Here is a 14684-nt window from a genome sequence, read left to right as displayed (position 1 = left end):
GTCTAAATCCTCCATTACACCCCCCCTCCCCCTGCACAACAGTATCCAAAACAGTATACTTATTGTTGAAGGAAATGCCACAGGGTTGTCTGTCTATTTACCCTTCCCTCTCCTAAAAGTCACTCAGCTATCTGCTTCCTAAATTTTGGGGGTGACTGTTTCCCTAAAGCTCCTGTCTATCACTGCCTCTGATTCCCCGAGGCAGATCCAGCTCCAGTTCCCTAATCAAGGAGCTGCAGCTGGATGCACCTCTTGCAGGTGTAGTCATCAGAGACAATTGTGCTGTCTCATATTTCCCACATCCTGTATTCATAACATTCTACATTCCTAGCTGCTGCCTCCATTAACTATTCTTTGTTTCTATGCAAAGATCTTACCTGGCCTTACCTTACCTGAAAAAAGCTCGCTCTCAGTCACTTCTCACTGAAAGCCTTGTATACCAAAGGCATAAAGTCCCAATCCTTCACTGAACCAATCCACTTGAGCTTTCCCTCTTTTTACTTGTACTAACCTTGATCTTAACCTACTCCCACCAATCACCATTCTGTTTAAGTTAAATTGTCCTCTGCTCCCTTTTTCCTTTTTCAATATTTTTATTGGATTTTATAGAAATAGTACAAAAGTAAAAGCCATTAATCAAAGGCAATATATAAAAAGATATATACAGAAAAAACAATTATATAAGAAAAATAAAGTGATTATATATAAACTCAATATCATAAGTCAAACAGAAAATAAAGTATCAAACACTTAAACAACTACAACATATGACTAATTGAAAAGATTTAAAAAAACTATTATACTATACTACAAATTCTAACCTCATCCCTTCTGTTATCTGGTAAGTACATATAATTTCACTACCATTAAAATAAACCATAAGCTCACAAAGCAAGATCCAAGTGATCTTACAGATTGAGAAAATATGTATAAAAGGACCTCATAAACTTAGAAAATTTAAATCCATTGCAGTAGAAGAACATCTAATTTTTTTTTTCCAAAGTTAGGCATGCCACCATATTGGATAGCCATTAAGTATAAATAAGAGGGACAGCAACTTTCCATCTCATCAATATTAAATGTCTAGCAATAAGGGAGGCAAAAGAGATTTCATAGGATTGAGACATGGGTAAATTCAAATCAGTTGTCTTAGCTGATCCATAAAGGACAATTATAGGATTAGGTATCAGACTCACATTGAGAACTAAAGGTGAGGTATGAAAGATATCTTCCCAAAATATGGAAAGAGAGGAACAAGACCAAAACATATGTAATAAAGTACTTTCTTCAGTCTTACACCTGTCATACTTCAAGGAAATGTTACAGTAAAATTTAGCCATCTGAACTTTAAAAATGTAAGCTTGGTGATTAAATTGTAAAAGTGAATGTTGGGCACTCAAAGAAGATGAATTAACCAATTTTAATATAGAAGCCCATGTGGTATCCAAAAATGAAAGATAAAGATCTTGCTCCCATAATTTTTTAATCTTATCTAGGAAATTTCCTAAATTGAAACCATATTCACAAAGCATGCTTAACAACAAAATTATTGGATAATTTGGAAGCAGAAAAAAGATAATGGTGCTCAAAATATCAAAATAAGAGAATATTTTTATGCTCACTTTTTAAATTCACTTACACAAAGCTTGGTACCAACAGTTCTGGACTCCTGAGATTTTTTTTTTCAGAATTCACCAGGCTCTTTTAAATTCTTGTTGGCAAACAGCAATCTGGTCATCCTTTCGGTGGCTAACTAGTGGTTTGCATTTTGCAGTGAATCAGAATCAGAATATATTTTCATGTACAAGTTGTGAAATTTGCTGTTTTGCGCCAGCATCACAGTACAGACATTCATATAAACCTCTTTACAAAAATAAAATAAAAATTGTGCACGAAAAGTCAAAGTAAGGCAGTGTCTTTGGTTCATTGATTATTCAGGAATCTGATGGCAGCGGGGAAGAAGCTGTCACTTTACCACTGAGTACTCGTCTTTAGGCTCCTATATCTTTTCCGAGATGGTATCAGATTGAAGAGGGCATGGCCTGGGTGGTGGGGGTCTTTGAGGATAAGAGGCTGCTTTCTTAAGACACCGTCTCTTGTGGGAAGAGTGAAATCCGGTATCTGTGATGTCGCAGGCCGAATTAGCAACATTCTGGAGTTTATTTTTCTTGTCCTGAGCATTGGCACCTCCATATCAGACAGTGATGCAGGGAGCCAGAATGTTCTCCATGTTGAAGTTAAAGTTTTCAAGCGTCTATGGTGACATACTCAGACACCTCGCAAAGTGTAGCCTCTGTATTTATTTTCGTGAAGTCTTCTGTGAACGGTAGTCATTTACCCAATGTTACAAGCCTAGAGGACCTCAGCAACCAGCAGCAACAGAAATTCACCAAAAGATGAACAAAACTTAAACAAAAGTTGCTTTTAATTTTCTTTAAACATAATAACAAGATCAATCTTAAACTTATTAGTATTAACTTAACCTAACTTAACCCCCTTCTAATTATAAGCACACATGTATGTAATGTTCAGGAAAGTTCTTTGTTTCACTGTCCAATTATTCACTTTCACTTCTTCACGTTCACCGGTATCAGGCAATTCTTACACTGTGTGCAGAATTTAACATTTATGAATCTTCACTACACTCTAGTGCTTAAAGGTAAATAGTTACTACTCAGGAAGGTTCTTGTTGGTTTTAGAGAAATATTTGTTACTCATTCGACACACACAAACTGATTTCCTCCAATCAGTCACTTCAGTGTCTTACTGAAGAAACTTGCCCCATTATGGGTTTTCCAAATGATAATCTTTTCTTCCAGATCACCAAAGAGCTCCTCTTGTTTCTCTTTTTTCAGTAGAAACACTCTAGCCAGCCATTTCCTCTTATAAGGACTACAAGGGTTTTGAACAGGCTGAACTCAGAACTCACAACCCGTCTTCAAAATGGGGTTTTTCAAAAACCCTGCCAGCTTGCCATTTTGTAGCCTCAACGGCTACTGTAGAATTGACTCCTCCCTCTCTCTCTCTCTCTCTCTTTCTCTCTCTCCCAAAAGAGAAATCACCTGTTTGTTTTTTCCTCTCTGTGTTTGTGAAAACCAAATGACTTCTTACAGGAATCCAACCCCAATCTTTGAAAGATCTTATCAGTATCTCTGAGTCTGGACTTTATTGCCCATACACAATAGATCAGCATGCTTCATTGCTTCTGCAAAGTTAACCGGAACCTCAAATTCTAGCTTCAGCAAAGCTCTTGCATTTTAAATCCGGTTTCTTTTGTTAAATGTCACTCTGTGAAGTATGACCTACACTAAACCCCCACAATCTATCTCTTTTAAAGACATATTTTACCCATAACTATTCTAAAATTCCCCATAACAATATCCACATCTTCCACCCGAAGAGTGTTTATGAACTGTCAGACATATGTTTGGGGGAGTTTTCTTCATTATGATGAGATTTCTTCTATCATCAACAGTGGAAGCCATCCTTGACCTACCAGTGCCTTTTTGATTACTGAACTTGCCAGTAAACTCTTTTTTCTTAATGATGTTCCAAACAGTTGATTTTCATAATCCTAAGTTTTGGGTGATGTCTCAAATCATTTTATTCTTGTTTTTCAGATTTATAACGGTTTCTTTGACTTTTATTGACACAACTCTGGTCCTCGGGTTCAATAATGGCAACTACAGACTACAAAGGTGATCAAAAGCTTAGAAGCAAGCCTAGCTCTCTTATACCTGCACAAATGAAGCAATTAAACATACCTGAGTAAGCACAAATATCTGTGAAGCCAAATGTCCCAAACATCATGGTCCCTAGAAATGGGGGGAACTATGTATAAAAAGTGCTGTAATTTCTACATGGGCAAACGAAAATGCATACAAATAACCTTGAATAAAATCTGGAATGTACAGTTTAATTACATGAATTGTTTGATTACAAATTTAAAACTGTGGAGAACAGGGGCAAATAAAGGAAAAATAAAAACAAGTATTTGTCCTAAACTTATGGAGAGCACTGTAAATAGCATATGGTTTTTTTTAACCTCCAGATAGATGAACCAATAACTGTGATTTTTTTTGTTGTAAGCTTTTTGACCAAGTTTTGATGGGTAAGTAGTGATTAGCAGTTTTTGTACTGAGGCATTTCTCTTGCTGGTAAACTTCATTAGGAGTTTTCCTTAGGTATTCTGTAAATAATTTGTTTCAATCCTATAACTTCTAAGAAGACAAGAAAAATAATGACACTCATTTGTTTTAACACATGTAATTATTTACCAGCTTCTACGGTTACCTGTAAAATCTGGTATGTGGATGTGTGAACTGGTACATTGTGATGTACTGTAGTGTATTCATAAATTATGTATATCTACAGGATGGATTGAATATTTACCATAACCTGTTTCATTTCACCCTTTATGTAACTTAGAATCAGCTATTTGCTCTCTTAAAATGTGTTGCATGAAGGTAAAGTTAAATATTATAGTCAACCAGCATTACATAATGATGATGCCTTGTTTGTTTTTTATAAACAAATTTACCTTTTATTTTTAAAGCCTATAATTTATCAGCTGCCTGAATATTTGCAGAGCTTCATTAAGTTTGATTGCCCTGTCATCTATCGTTTTTACTTGCAGCTGAAATTGTTTTAAAAACTTGCTGAAGGTTTCTGATCTATGTTCTCAGAAACATTTCTGCAGAGGAATGGGTAAAAGAAGATCTCCATTTTTAACGGGGTAACAAAGAGGATTAATCAGGTCAGTGTATCTTTTGCACTCAACATGCAGATTGTTTGAAATATTGAATAAGCACGAGTTCCAAAAGAGTGTGGTAAATTGGGTCAATTACTGGGAATATTTTGAGGAGGATCCCTTAAGGTTCATACGTCAATCTCTTCCCATTTATTTCACATGATAATTTAGAGACTGAAGTGGAGAGGTTGGAGAGGGCATGATTTTGCAGATGATGCCAAAATTGGCCTAGTGATTGACAGGAATAGCAAAATACTTTTGACTGCTGGACGATATAGCTGGTTTGGTCAGATGGGTAGAAAAGAGGCAAAAATAATTTAATCTGTTGAAATGTAAGGTAATGTGCTCCAGGAAGCACCACAAGGTACTTAAATATAGAGAAAATTGGAGGATATTGAGGACTGTGGCGGAAGATTTCTAAAAGGGAAACCTTGGAGTGAATGAACATAGATCCTTCAAGGTAGATAAGGTGCTGAAAGGGGACATGATGGATGATTTCCGATTCCAGACAATCAAGAGAATACAAGAAAAGGGAGGATATACTAAAATTGCCTATCATGCTTGTTGACCTACAGCTTCAACATTGTGGGAAGATCTTTGTGTGTGGAGAACATTTTCAGGAACATTTTAATTATGAGGGATGATGTGGCAGGTTGACATTGCATTCTTTGGAACAAAAGGCCTGAGGGGATAGTCAATTGAATCATATAAAATTATGAAAAGTCTGTTCAGAGTAAATATTTCCTTTTGCCAGCTGGTCTGAAGATCACTGTGTGAAAGAATGGTAAAGTCAGACTCTCATACATTTAAAAGGATGCTTGGATATGTACTTAAGAGCTGTAACTATCTGGTCAACAGATAAAGTGCAGAAAGATGGGATTCAGCTCAGTAACTGCTTTGCAGCCAGAAATGGCTGGGGTTAGATCAGTGGTTCTCAATCATTTTCTTTCCACTCGCATTCCACTTTAAGTAATCCCTATCCCATTGGTGCTCTGTGATTAGTAAGGGATTACTTAAGGTGGTATGTGAGTGGGAAGGGAAGGTTGAGAATCACTGCTCTAGACCTAATTGTTACTGAAATAATTTGCTTGAGAAAAATTGTCATTGGCCCATTTCCTTTGGAGTTACGAAAGCATGCATATAACCAGTCAATTAGGTACAATTAAATCAATGGTTTTAAAAACTTTTCTTTCCACCCACATACCACCTTAAGCAATCCCTTACTAATCACAGAGACTTAGGGCATAGGAGATACTTAAAGTGGTATGTCAATGGAAAGAAAAAGGTTGAGAACCACTGTCACATTTGTGGCCCGAAATGTGAAGTTAATAAAACATTAAACACAAGTTTTATCAGGTAAACTTCTCAGTGGCTTTATTTTCCCGTTTCCTTTGTTCTCCTGCTTGTGTTCTTATCTCTCTCTCATACCACATGACTTCCGGTACATCTCATACATATTCATTATCATGACATCCCTCCTTTAATCAGAAATAAACTTTACCTTCACTTACCAATATCCCTCGGAAACATACAAACATCGTAACTAATGGTAATACTATAACTCAACTACATAAAATTTACTTCCTACAGCACTCATACATGCACTTTATGATATAAGATTAAAATACTGTCCCAAAGTTCTTATTAAAACTATGGCACAAAGACTTCGTATCGTTTGGGCACTTTTCGGTTTCGTTTCGGCCTGCCTGCGATATTGTCGTCGCTTCTTGGTTGTTCACTCTCAGCGTCGGAAATACTGCTCGCCACGGCTTCGGGTGTTTCTGGCGCTCTAGTCACTTCATCAGGAGTGCTGGTAACTGCCTCTGGAACATCATCAGGTCTCTCAGTTTCAGCATCTCGTATTGGCTTTTCAACCTCTTCGCTCGATGTATCTCTGGACTGATACCTTTTTACACCTGATACATTTCTCTTATACAGGACTCCAGTTGGAGACTTGACTGTCACCATACTGCCACTTCTGGATACGACAGTATAGGGTTGATGGTAATAAGGTGTGCCTAGCTTACCACCATTTTCATGCCTCGCTAGAACATTATCTCCTGGCATGATGTCTGAGTACTTGGCTCCATGTTTCGAATCTGTGTACAGCTTTGCTGCACCTTTCTTTTCAGCATCGTGGTCCCTCATCTCCTGATCGTCTCGGATTTCCTTTATTTCTGGCATTTTTGTGCGGATTTTTCTCCCAAAAAATGCTTCTGCAGGACTTTTTCCAGTGGTTGCATGAGGCGTTGCTCGATAGACAGCCACATAAGATAGCAATGCTTCTCGCCAATTTTGTCCTTCTGCGTGTGCAATCCTCAATCGTCTTTCAATGGATTGATTTTGTCTCTCTACTTCTTCGTTGGCTTGCGGCCATTTTGGAGTTACTTTATGATGGTGGATACCTGTGGTCCTCATGTATTCCGCAAATGTCTCTGAAATGAATTGTGGACCATTGTCAGAGTATAATGTAACAGGTAATCCATATCTTGCAAATATCTCTGCTAATGCTTGTATTGTTTTTTCAGTGGTTGTGGACTTCAACACCACGTACTCATAGTATCTGCTGTAGTAATCTATCACTACCATAATTGATTCACCCATCGGTAAGGATCCAAGAAAATCAACAGCTACGTCGATCCATGGTCCTGTCGGAAGTTGCGTACTCCGGATCGGTTCTGGCGGATTACTCCTACTTGTGATTTGACATCTGTGACAAGTTTTAACAAATTTCTCTGCGTCTTTATCACAACCTGGCCACCATACCTTGGTTCTGAGGTTTTGCTTGGTACCAACAATACCTAGGTGTCCTTCATGCGCTAAGGATACGATCTTCGGTCTCAATCTTTGCGGTATCACCAATCTGCAACCTCTTAATACACACTGTCCGATGCAACAAAGCTCGTCTCTAATGGGAATGTAAGCCTTGTGAGTACACTTGTCCCATTGTCCACTCTGTATGCATTCTCTTACTTCCATGAGTTCTGGATCACGTTCAGATTCTCTCCCGACTTCCTTCGTAGTCACAGCTTTCGGTGTCGACTGAATAGCTACGAAGCGTACATAGCTCTCTGTTTCTGTTCCCAATTCTGACTTGGATTGTGGACATCCATCCTTCACCAATCTGGACAGCGGATCAGCAATGTTTGCTTTCCCTGCAATGTGGATTACTTTATATTTGTAGGGTTGTAGTCTGAGTACCCATCTCTCTATTCTGGCACATGGTTTGGATCTAGGTGCATAGATCACCTCTAATGGCTTATGATCTGTGATGAGTTCAAATTAAATGCCGTATAAATATGCATGGAACCTCTCACAGGCCCATACAAGTCCGAGTGCTTCTTTCTCTGTCTGAGAGTATCTTCTTTCCACATCTGATAACGATCTGCTGGCATAGGCAATGATTCTTGGTCCTCCATCATGCATTTGGACCAACACGGCTCCTAAACGAACCGGGCTGGCATCCGCTATGACTTTGGTTGATGCCGCCGGATCGTAATATCCAAGAGTTTTTGCATCTGTCAGGCTTTGCTTCAGCGCTGTGAACGCTTTCTTCTGCTCAGATCCAAAATGAAATGGTACACCTTTCCTGGTTAGTTTCCTTAGTGGTTCTGCCACTGTAGCGAAATTAGGAATGAACTTTGCACAAAAATTAACCAATCCCAGGAAACTCCTCACCTCTGTTGCGTTCTGAGGTGCACGTGCCTCTGCAATAGCTTTCACCTTGGCCTCTGCAGGGTTTAGTCCTTCCCGTGTAAGTCTGTGTCCCATGAAGTCCATTTCTGACACACCGAACTGGCACTTGTTTCCATTCACGGTAAGGCCTGCCTCCTGTAGTCTAGATAGTACACGCCTCAACCGTTTGTCATGCTCTTCCTTTGTTGGTGCATGGACTATGATGTCGTCAGAAATGTTGGCAACTCCAGGAATGCCTTGAATCACTCGATGGATTTCATACTGGTAGATCTCCGAAGCTGCATTAATTCCAAATGATAGTCTCTTGTAACGATACAATCCACAGTGAGTCACAAATGTAGTTACATCTCGGGAACATGGATCCAGCTCTAATTGATGATAGCCCCACTTCAGATCAATTTTTGAGAATATCTTACTGGTAGTTAGTTCTTGAAGTATTTCCTCCACCGTTGGTATAGGATGTCGTTCTCTAATTATAGCTTCATTGGCCATTCTCATGTCAACACATAGTCTTATGTCACCTTTTGGTTTGGGCACAATCATTATGGGACTGACCCATTGTGTCGAATGTTCCATCGGTTCAATAATGTCTTGTTCGATCAATTCTTTAATTTTGGCTTCGACTTTCCCACGAAGTCCAAACGGAGTTCGGCGCATTGGTTGTGCCTTGGGTTTGACCGTTTCATCTTCTGCTAGCTTCAATTGTCAACCTTTCAGCTTTCCTACTCCTTGGAAGACTGCGGGGACTTCTTGCTTCATATCCTCATATGACTGAATTGAATTGACACAAGCTCCAATATGAAGTATTGCCAGGTCTTGCGCTGTGCTTCTACTCAGCAATGGTTCTCCCCTCTCTTCTATGACCATAAACTCTGCTTCGGTGTACTTATCTCCAGCTTCAACAGTTGCAGTAAAACATCCAATGGTCTGCAATTGCTTGGTTGCTGTGTATGGATACAGTTTCTTGGAACACTTCTTTGAGGTACAGATGATCTTTTTCCTTTTCAACTTCTCCCATAAATGTCGATCAATCACATTACTGTCACTGCCTGAGTCTACAATGACCTGCACTGTCACTCCACCAATGATCACTGGGACTTTCTCATGATGTACTTCATTCAACGTAAATTGGTAACAACTCTGTTGCTCCTGGGTATCATCATCGTCACCGTCTATCTGGCGAATGGTATCTTTCTTTCCAGGATACTTTCCTTTCCCCCAGGCTTTGCCTTTGGAAGTTGTACTCTTCCTCTTCTGGTCTGCATTGGACTTGCTTTTGCACTTCTTTGCAAAGTGGTCCTTACCTCCACACTTTCTGCAAACTTTGCCTTTGGCCGGGCAATATGGGTCTTTTCCAAAGTGACCTCGGTTTCCACATCGATAACACTCCACGTCCTGTGTCGACATATATCTTGGCTGATTATGGCGATGTGAGAGCCTCTTAATTTGCTGGCTTGAGTTGTCTTTCAGGGTCATGGTATTAAATTGCCCTTCAACAGCCTCTAATGCAGCAGCAATGGTTAAAGCATCGGTGAGTTCCAACTCACTCCCTCTTTCCAGTAGACGTCTTCTGAGTTTATCTAATCTGCAGTGCTGTATGACTTGATCCAATAATTGGTTGTCCAAATCAGCTGGCATGTAATTGCATCCAACAGCTAGCTGGCGTAGTCTCGTCACGTACTGAGCAATTGTCTGGCCATCTTCTTGTCTCGTTCTCCGAAACAAATGGCGTTGAAATGTAGCATTCGGTGTCACTACATAGTGTGCATTTAATGCATCTACCGCTTTTTGGTACTCATCCTTTCTTCCAGTATTCAAAAGTGTCTTAAACGTTTCCCGAACTGCAGGTCCAGCAGTGAAAAGAAGTAATGCCCTTCTCTGCGTTTTTTGTTCAACTGTACCGGTATCTAGAAATAGGCCACGACTGTCGGCATAGGATTCAAATTCTTCCAGCCATGCCTTCCACTTCACATTTACAGTGCTTGCATCACCCGTTGGGTCAAAATGAGCAATTCCACTATGCGTTAGAAAGTCACAGTTTGCACCAGCCATGAGGAAATATTCCAGTCCCAAAAGTACTGAGAGAAAGAGAAAATTCTTATCACCTTGAAGTTGTCTGTAATCCTCTGTAATCTTGTTTAGTCTTTAATTTTCTTCAAGCTTCTTTCATCCTCGTCGCCAATGTCACATTTGTGGCCCGAAATGTGAAGTTAATAAAACATTAAACACAAGTTTTATCAGGTAAACTTCTCAGTGGCTTTATTTTCCCGTTTCCTTTGTTCTCCTGCCTGTGTTCTTATCTCTCTCTCATACCACGTGACTTCCAGTACATCTCATACATATTCATTATCATGACAACCACTGGGTTAGATTCTTTGTGTACAACCAAAATCTCAATCCCACTGCATGTTACCCTCAGGGAAGCTCTGAGTGGATGAGACCATCATCCAAATTCTTGTTAGTTCAAGGCAATAGGCATTGCAAGATCTGGAAAAGTTCAAAGTTCAGATTTATTGTCAGAGTACATATATGACATAACATTACATGCAACCCTGGGATTCTATTTCCTGAAGGCCAAGGAGAATTTCTACTTATTAGTAATGCAAAAATGTGGACTTAAGAAAAGATATGTATATAAAGGAAAGAAATATAAAGAAAGATAAATATGCAAACTAATTGCGCAATACAGAAAATAAATATTAAATAATGAATAATGTGCAAAGTCATTTAGGAGTCTGATGGTAAGAGGGATAGCAATTGTTCCTGAACCTGGTGATACAGGTTCAAATTCCTGGGTGACAATATCTCCAAGGATCAGTCCTGGAGCCTCCACATTGATGCAATCACAAAGAAGGCTCGCCAATGGCTATACTTTGTGAGCCATTTGAGGAGATTCTGTATGTCACCGAAGACTCTCATAATCTTCTACACTTGTACCATGGAGAGCAATCTGGCTGACTGCATCACTGCCTGATATGGAGGTGGCAACATTCAGGACAAGAAAAATACTCCAGAGGATTGTTACTCAGCCTGAAACATCACAAACACCAATCTTCACTCCACTGAGGACATTTGCATGAGGCAGTGTCTTAAGAAAGCAGCCTCTATCCTCAAAGAACTCCAACACCCAGGCCATGCTCTTTTCACTCTGCCACTATCTGGAAAAAGGTAGAGGAGCCTAAAGATGAGAACTCTGCTTCACAAGTACAGCTTCTTCCCCGCTGCCATCAGATTCCTGAATGATCAATGAACCAAAGACACTGACTTATTTTGTTTTTTTTTGCACTCTTTTTATTTATTGTTGTAAGGTGGTTTATATGAATGTTTGCATTGTGATGCTGTTGCAAAATAATACATTTCATGACTTGTTCATGACAATAAATTCTGATTAATCTGATTCTTCCAGATGGCTGCAAATAGAACAGACCATGTATTGGCTGGTGTGGATCCTTGTTGAACATTGCTGCTCTCCAACAGCAGCATTCCATGTTAATCTTTTTCAATTAAAAAAAAATTTCACACTATGAACCATACTGACCAAAATATGCACAAACATTTCCTTCTTGAATATACACATTTTCTCCCCTTTTCCCCCCTCCCTTCCCTCCCTCCTTAACCCCCCTCCCCACCCACTCAACGTTCAACATATAAAACAATGTCATCACACAATGAAAATAAACAAGAAATTTTTGTCTTCTACTTTTACATACTGGGTCAGTTCATTTCGTCTTCTTCTCATTCTGTCATTTTAGATGGTGGGGAGAGTTTACCTGTGATGTACTAGGTGTGTCCACTACCTGTGCTTTCTGTTCAGAGATGTTGGTGTCCCCAAACCAGGCCGTTCAGCACACTTCCCACTACAGATCTGTAGAAGTTTGCCAAGTTTCTCAATGTCATACCGAACCTTTACAAATACCTAAGGAAGTAGGGGTACTGGCATGCTTTCTTCATGATGACATTTGTGTGTTGGGTCCTGGAAAGGTCCTCCAATTTAAATTTGCTCACTCTCTCCATCTTTGATCTTCCAATGATCACTGGATAGTACACCTCTGGTTTACTCCCCCCCCCCCCCCCCCCTACAATCAATTACTTGGAAGTGGTGCTTTAAAAAAAAAATTACTTTAAAAAATAATTTTTAAATTTAAGCATATGGGGGTGAGTGGGCGTGGCCACACAAAGGACTAGATAGACGTGATTTAGATGTACTTTCTATGAAGAATATTTAAAGGACAGTTTAGAATATTTAAAGGACGGTTTAAAAGTTTAAAATTAAGAATGTTTTTCACTGTAGATTAACAATGATCACTAAGAAGCCAAGACAGCAAAAAACAAAAATGGAAGAGACACTGACTCAACTGGGAATGTTGAGTGAAAGCCTGAAAGGGAGCAGCTCAAGAGCGGCCTTTGGACCGGCTAAACCCAGAATTGCTGTGTGTGGTGGAGGGGGGGTGGTGGGGGGGGGGTGTGGGGGGGGGGGGTCCTGTGTGAAACCTGAATATAATCCAGGATAAGATTTTTATGCAATCGTTTCATGGGTGTTGAAACTGCAAAGAAAGATGTCAGAGAAGATGACTGAATTTAAAGAGTCAATTGATGATTTAATGGAACGAATGGGCCAAGTGTAAGTCGACTTGGTTAAAACACATGAAAAGCATTTTTACCTCACTGCTGGTTGTTGAACATAAGGCAACTGCCCGTTGGTCAGTCAGCAGGGTAAAATGCTTACTGGCAAGGAAATGCTTCCTGTGCTGGACTGCTTTGACGATAGCCTGGGCCTCTTTCTCGATGGAGAAGTGCCCGATCTCGGGCCCCTGGAGGGTATGCAAAAAAAATGCCATTGTCCTATCCATCTGGTTAAGTGTGGCGGCCAAGACAAAGTCCAATGCGTCGCTCTCCACCTGGAGCAGGATGGACTTGTCCATTGCATCCATCGTGGCCTTTGCAATGTCGCCTTTGATCTGGTTGAATGCCTCACAGGTTTCTACTGACAGGGAGAAACTGGTGGCCCTGATAAGGGGACGGGCCTTTTTCGAATGGCTGGGGACCCACTGGGCTTAATAGGAGAAAAACCCCAGGCACCTTTTCAGAGCCTTGGAGTAGTGTGTGTGTGTGGGGGGGGGGGGGGGTGCAGGGAGTTCTAACAGTGGGCGCATGCGGTCAGGGTCGGGCTGATGATTCCATTCTCCACAATGCAGCCTAGCATAGCCAGGTGACGTGTGCTGAATACACACCTCCCTGTGTTGTACATCAGATTGAGGTGTTTTTTGGTATGGAAGAATTTTTGGAGTTTCTCATCATGGTCCTGCTGGTCATGGCCACAGATGATGACATTGTCAAATTATGGTAAAGTGTTCATCCACCATCCGATCCACTCCCTTTGAAAGACAGACACCCCATTCGTGGCTCCAAAAGGGACTCTCAGGAAGTGGTGCAGTCAATCAGCCACCTCAAAGATAGTGTACTGTTGGTCCTTGGGCCAGATGAGGAGCTGGTGGTAAGCAGACTTAAGGTCTATGGTCAAGAACACCCTGTATTGAGCGATCTGGTTCACCATATTGGATATGCGGGGTAGGGGGTATGCGTTAAGTTGGGTGAACCTGTTGACAGTCTGGGAGTAATCAATGACCATCCGGTGTTGCTCTCCACTCTTCACTACCATGACTTGTGATCTCCAGGGCTTGTACTCTCCTCTGTCATTCCCTTTGGCAAGGAGGCATCTCACCTCAGACTTAATAAATATCCTGTGCCAGCACTATATTGCCAACGTTTAGTGTGGAGAGGCCGCATATCAGATATGGTGATTGAATTTGGGGCTCTTGTTTGGCCATGAGGGATTGGGGCTGCTGATTGGCCACATGGTGAGGGAGGGGCAGGTGGTTCATAAACTGTTCTTTACAGACCGTGAGGGGAGGCTGAGGCCCATCATACTCCATGGTGACTCTCTTTAAGTTGCACTGAAAGTCTAACCCCAGTAGGACGGGGGTGCAGAACTGTAGCATTTTAGGAGCTTAACATCATGGTATACCGTGACTTAGTTAGTCAATGTCACAGTACAACTGCCACTAACTTTTGCCGATTTGGAAACTAGGGAGACACAATGCCTCTCAGGCTGCACTCCAAGAAAATAGTGTTGTACAGTCTGAGGGTGAATGAAGCTCACAATGCTTCCTCTGTCGAATAGGCAAGCAGTGGGGGCGGCTGTATACCTGAATATCCATCATGGCTCTAGAGAGTTGGT

At 40.6% G+C, this 14684-nt stretch overlaps 1 long non-coding RNA gene across 1 annotated transcript in view; it reads left to right on the top strand.

The window, feature by feature from the left end:
- LOC138756228 (uncharacterized) overlaps positions 1-12107 on the top strand; it is a 29832-nt gene extending 17725 nt beyond the window's left edge. The window contains exons 2-4 of the long non-coding RNA XR_011352884.1: positions 3621-3698; positions 4686-4756; positions 11853-12107. This is a non-coding gene — a long non-coding RNA (uncharacterized lncRNA). The remainder of the gene's footprint in view (positions 1-3620; positions 3699-4685; positions 4757-11852) is intronic.
- The last annotated feature ends 2577 nt before the right edge of the window (positions 12108-14684 follow it).

Source organism: Narcine bancroftii, chromosome 3 (genome assembly GCF_036971445.1).
Source record: "Narcine bancroftii isolate sNarBan1 chromosome 3, sNarBan1.hap1, whole genome shotgun sequence".
NCBI lineage: Eukaryota > Metazoa > Chordata > Chondrichthyes > Torpediniformes > Narcinidae > Narcine > Narcine bancroftii.
The sequence above is the reverse complement of the archived record's forward strand: the minus strand, read 5'-3'. Positions and strand labels throughout refer to the sequence as shown.